Genomic DNA, 6,751 nt, shown 5'->3' with positions numbered 1-6,751 from the left:
GGGCGGAAGGTTTCTTGCTACTGTGAATAGTTTTTGCCTGTGTTTTGTTTCTTCGTTCATTTTTGTAGCTGATGTTGTATTTTTTTTTTGTTCCTTTATAAACAAATGATCTTAATTCGTTTTCATTTTTTGTATACTAATTTTCTTTTGATCCTTTTGTGTTCTGTATATTGATTCTCTTTTTTTATTTTTCAGGGCAGAAGGTTTCTTGCTACTGTGAATAGTTTTTGCCTATGTTTTGTTTCTTCGTTCGTTTTTGTAGCTGGTGTTTTTTTTTTGTTGGTTCCTTTATAAACAAATGATCTTAATTCGTTTTCCTTTTTGTATACTAATTCTCTTTTGTTTGTTTTGTATTTTGTATACTTATTCTCTTTTTTTCGTTTTTCAGGGTGGATTTTTCTTACTACTGTGAATAGTTTTTGCCTGTATTCAACGTCTTCGATGCTGTGTAGTGCTTGCCTGTGTTTTTTTTCTTCAACGTCTTCGATGCCTGTGAATAGTTTTTTGTCTTGCTGCTGAAAAAGAATTTGTAACTAATGGATAAATTTCTAATAGCATCATCTATATATAATTGTTACGCTCGGTACAAAAATAATACAAAACGATAAGAAATTTTCATACAAGTATTTTTTTATGAAAAATATTTAACGTAAACATTTTAAATTTATATGTATAACCAATTCAAAAAAATATAAAATTATAAATTAAACGAAAAAATTAATTTTTTAAAGAATATTTATAATTAATTCAAAAAATTTAAAATTTAAAATTTAAAATTTTAATAAAATAAAAATGACATCTATCATTTTGTAAAAAATAAATTATAAACATTTAATCACTACAAAAATGTAAATTAATATATAAGAAATAAATTAAGCTTTTATTCTTTTGATGTAAGAGTGTAATTAACACAATTTTCTATGTCGTGAGTGAATAACTAGAAGTTATTACTTGGAGAATATGCACGGTTTTTAATACATGTTTTCCACTACTTTTTGTGAAGGAATTTAAGTTTATTAATAATATTTATTATTATGTCTTTTGAGTGAGAAAATTTTTTAATATTTAAAATTCAAACTTTTAAATTTAAATTTTGAATTTGATAGGTGAAAAAATAGTTCAGCATTTAATGTTTCTGCAGTGTAAAAAGAGATATATATAATAAATTAAAATTTAATATAAAATTATAGATTAAACAATAAAATATTTAAAATTATAAAAATACATTTATAGTCGATAAAAATCATTTAAAATTTCAAATTTAAAAGAAAAAAATAAGAAATGGCATAATTTATACTTTACAAAAAATAAATTTTAATTTTAACATAAAAATTTTAAATATACATGTATAACCAATTAAAAATATATATAAAAATCATAAATTAAAATAGAAAAAATATATATAAAAAAATATGTATAATGAATATAAAAAGTTTTAAATTTTAAATTTAAATAAAAAATGTCGTCTGTCATTCTGTAATTTTTTTTTTAAAAAATTTAAGAACTATAAAAATGAAAAATTTTATTTAGTACATAAGAAAGAAATTAAATTTTCATTTTTTTATTGCAAGAGTGTAATTAACACAAATACTTGAAAAAATAATTATTTATGTGAAATATTGACAGCTAGAGGTGGAAAACTGGACTCGGCCCGGAGGGCCGGCCCGCCAATATAATTTTATAATTCAATTGAAATTTTATCTTTCCTCTTTTATAATTAAATTACTAAGTCTGATCTCAATTTTTATAAAAACAAATTTGTGAAATTACAAAGACTAACGACACTAATCCTTGCAAAAAAAATTATTTATATAAAATGCTAACAGTTAGAGGTGGAAAGTTGGGCTCGGCCCGGAGGGCCGGTCTGCCAATATATTTTTATAATTCAACCGAAATTTTATCCTTCTTCTTTTATAATTAAATTATTAAATCTGATTTCAATTTTTGTAAATATAAATTTGTGAAATTCCAAAGACTGACGACACAAATCTTTGCAAAAAAAATAATTATTTATTGTTATTTTATAAATATGATTGTAGTAAATGAAAGTTAATTTCTCAGATAAAATATAAAAACCTAGACGCAACTATAAAAATCTTTTTTTGTGGATAAGTATAAAAACCTTTTACATGCTGATAGTTAGAGGTGACAAACTGGACTCGGCCCGGAGGGCCGACCCACAAACACATGTTTATAATGAAATTAAAATTTTATCCTTATTCTTTTATAATTAAATTCCTAAATCTGATTTTAATTTTGGTAAATACAAATTTGTAAAATTTCAAATTCTAACGACACAAATCCTTGCAAATAATAATTATAGTTAGCAATGATTTGTACGCATTTTTCTTTTTATATCCCTTTCTCATGTTAACATGGTGTATTATAACGTATTATAGTGTATTATGATGTAGTTGTATGCAAAATTAATTATCCATCTGAATAGCAGATTTCTGTTTGTGGTTGATATTTGCAAAGTTTTGTGTCAATGCTGTAATTTTTTTCACCTGAAATATAGAACAAAATAACAACACAGTTTATTGTAAGTATAAGGTTTGCAGTGCGATTAACCAATCACAGAGGACGACAACAATTTTGATCTTTTTTCCCCGTGCATCGCACGGGTAATATACTAGTATAGATATATAGTAATCTAGATGCAACTATAAGAACGATTGTGAGTTAATAAATATAAAAACATATTACATGCTAATATAAAATGCAGTTAGGGGTGACAAACTGGGCCAGGCCTGGAGGGCCAGTCCACCAACTTACTTTTATAAATTAAATTAAAATTTCTTCATTATTCTTTTGTAATTAAATTCCTAAATCTGATTTCAATTTTTGAAAATATAAATTTGAAAATTCAAAATACTAAGGACACAAATGCTAGCAAAAAATTATTATTTACATAAAATGTTGATAGTTAAAGGTTGCAAATTGGGCTTGGCCCGAGGGCCTGCCTACCCCACCTGCCAACAAGTTTTTATAATTAAATTAAAATTTCGCTATTCTTCTTTTATAATTAAATTCCTAAATCTGATTTCAATTTTTGTAAATACAAATTTGTAAAATTTTAAATACTAACGACACAAATCCTTGCAAAAAAAATAATTATTTCTTATTATTTTGTAAATCTAATTGTAATAAAAGAAAGTTCATCTCTGAGATAAAATATAAAAACCTAGACGCAACTATAAGAGTCTTCTTTGTGGATAAATATAAAAATCTATTACATGCTGATAGTTAGATGTGGCAAACTGGGCTCAGCCCGGAGGGCCGGCCCACCAACATATTTTTATAATTAAATTAAAATTTCATCCTTTTTTTTATAATTAAATTCATAAATCTGAATTTAATTTTTGTAAATATAAATTTGTAAAATTCCAAATACTAACGACACAAATCCTTGTAAAAAATAATTACTTATTATTATTTTTTAAATGTGGTTGTAATAAATGAAAGTTCATATTTGAGATAAAATATAAAAACCTAAATGTGACTATAAGAACCTTTTTTGTAGATAAATATAAAAACCTATTACATGTTTATAGTTAGATTTGGCAAACTGGGCCTCGGCCCGGAGGGCTAGCACACCAACACTTTTTTATAATTAAATTAAATTTCATCTTCTTCTTTTATAATTAAATTCCTAAATCTGATTTTAATTTTTATAAATACAAATTTGTAAAATTTCAAATGCTAACGACACAAATCGTTGCAAAAAATAATTATTTATTAACATTTTGTAAATTTGTTGTAATAAATGAAAGTCCATCTTTGAGATAAAATATAAAAACCTAAATGTAACTATAAGAACATTTTTTTGTGTATAAATATAAAAACCTATTACATGCTGATAGTTAGAGATGGCAAACTGCGCTAGGCCCGTTGGGCCGACCCACCAACTTATTTTAATAATTAAATTAAAATTTCATACTTCTTCTTTTATATTTAAATTCCTAAATCTGGTTTCAATTTTTGTAAATAGAAATTTGTAAAATTCAAAATACTAAGGACACAAATCCTTGAAAAAATAATTATTTATTATTATTTTATAAATCTTATTGTAATAAATGAATGTTCATTTATGAGATAAAATATAAAAACTTATATGCAACTATAAGAATTTTTTTATGTGGATAAATATAAAAACGTATTACATGCTGGTATATAATGCTGACAATTAGAGGTTGCAAACTGGACTCGGGCCAAAGGACCAGCCCGCTAACATTTTTTTATAATTAAATTAAATTTTTACCCTTCTTCTTTTATAATTAAATTCCTAATTCTGATTTTAATTTTTGTAAATACGAATTTGAAAAATTCCAAATACTAACGATACAAATCTTTGCAAAAAAATATTTATGTATTATTATTTTGTAAATTTGATCTTTCTAAATGAAAGTTCATCTTTGAAAAATACGGAAAGAAGCTGAGTCAAACTCTGTAATTTTTGAATGACCACATAACAAGATAAAATGCAACAATATATATTTATGTGTTGCGTTAATTTTTACGAGACAAATAAGTTAATTTTTTTCTCCGTTCAATGGACGGGTAATACACTAGTTGTACACAAAATGAGCTCCCTCCCATTGAATTCATCAAGCATTACATCACACAGCATCTCGATTGATGCATTATAATAATTGTTTGACAATACACTTAGAATATGCAATCAACTACATGTGTGACTACATATATTTAAATGTATTATTATATATATCATTTGTTACCTTACTTCGAGGAACACACACATACACACATATATATATATATATATATAATCAATTAACATCGATGTTAAATTAAAAAGTTTGATACCAAATCTCGAACGTTGATTTTCATCAATCTAATAATCATAATTTATTGGTAATTAATTAATAAATGTAACCTAATAAATTATGACTTTTAGATTTACGAAATTAACGGTTAAAATTTGGTGTCTAATTTTTTAGTTTGACATCGATATCAAATTATCTTACCCCTATATATATATATATATATATATATATATATATATATATATATATATATATATAATCATATCTAAATTGTTGTACGTGCAACAATGACAGTTGTGTGATTAAGATTCCCCCACATTAAATGCTTTAACCTATATATATGAAAAATTTATCACGGCTACACGTAAAGCGGCTGCAAATTGCAAAAAAAATCAAAACTATATATATGTGTGTGTGTGTTGGGGGGGGGGGGATAGTTTTTTTACATTGTAGGAAAAGAGTTATCTCATGTCGTAGAAACAAAATTACAAGAGGGATCCACAGGTAAGAGGAGAGGAAAAAAATAGAAGTGAGACTCACCCCTCTTTTGTGTGTGTAAGAAATTTGTTTCTCTTATACAACATAAGAGAAATATATATAGGAAAAATGTGGATCATTTTAAAGAATGTAAAATTATGTAAAAGAAAAAAAATAGATCATGGAGGAGAGAGAGTGGACCAAAAAAAAGATATGCGTCCCATTTCTTTGTGAGAGTGAAATGACAAAGTTGTGTTATTTAAAAGGACAAATATTTTTCATATATATATAGAGAGAGGTAGGATCCTTTGACACCGGTGTCAAATTTCAATTTTGACACCTCACCTGAGAGCCGTTAGATCAAAAAAGATCAACGACTCTGATTTGCAAGCATGTGACACCTTTGATCTTTTTTGATCTAACGACTCTCAGCTGAGGTGTCAAAATTAAATTTGACACCAGTGTCAAAGAATCTACCTCACATATATATATATATATATATATTGGGTTGTACGATAACACACTCAACCCGTACTTCACCTTGCTCCAATCAATAATGTGAAATTCAGTTGTATAGAGTATTAATCTAGCAATTTGTTTAGAAATGCTCGTAGGCAAATAACTAGCCCGCAAAACATATCACAGCACGTCAGCACCAGAGTTTGAAACACTTTTAAATCGAGAATATAGGCATGAACCTTCTAATAGATGAGCACCATGAACTTTTTTTTTTTTGATGAAAGGCACCATGAACCTTTTAATATAGTCATGAACCTTCATGGAAATCATCTAGATTAGCATCAACCTTTTAATATATTTAGCTAGAAACTGATATGAAAGAATGAGCTAGGGGCGGATGACCCTAGAGCCTCCCATGTTGAGTATTTGTGGAGGATTTAACTATTTTAGAGCTGCCTTCTCCAAAAAGTAATTTTTATCTCTTCATTAATTTAGAAGTGTTTTTTACAAAAGTTAAAACTATTTATATTTTTATAAAATTATTTAGTTTTTGAAAAAAAAAAAGTGACTTTTGCTTTTTTTAGAAGTTGAAATTTTTAGCTTATGGAAAAAGTAAATTTTTGGCTTTTTATGTGACTTCTGCTTTTTTTAAAAGCAACATCTAAACGCACTAAAAATAAGAAGTGTTTTTTTTCCAGAAAAAAAAAAAAAAAAACAGTTTTTGAAGAAAAAAAGACCATCCAAACGATTATTCTGACTCTTCTCCCAATGTGTTGCCTTGTTGTATTATTTAGACTTTCTTGACTTGTTATAATATTTCAAAGGAATGAGGTCACTTTTAAGCAGTGTTGTGAAAAGTGGCTCGAATTGGATTAAATCGGAAACCGGTGAATCGGTTAAGCAACCGATTCGGGTCGTTCAGTAGATCGTTTATGCATAAGAACCGAAATGAATCTGCCGGTTTTTTGAAAAAGTCGATGACCCGTGGGTGAAAAAAATAGGTCATTCATAAAGTTTTTCTTAAAAAA

This window comes from Gastrolobium bilobum, unplaced genomic scaffold (genome assembly GCF_033153095.1).
Source record: "Gastrolobium bilobum isolate Gb01-03AN ecotype WA unplaced genomic scaffold, APGP_CSIRO_Gbil_v1 utg8372, whole genome shotgun sequence".
NCBI classification, from domain to species: Eukaryota; Viridiplantae; Streptophyta; class Magnoliopsida; order Fabales; family Fabaceae; genus Gastrolobium; species Gastrolobium bilobum.
This window is presented reverse-complemented; position numbering follows the sequence as displayed.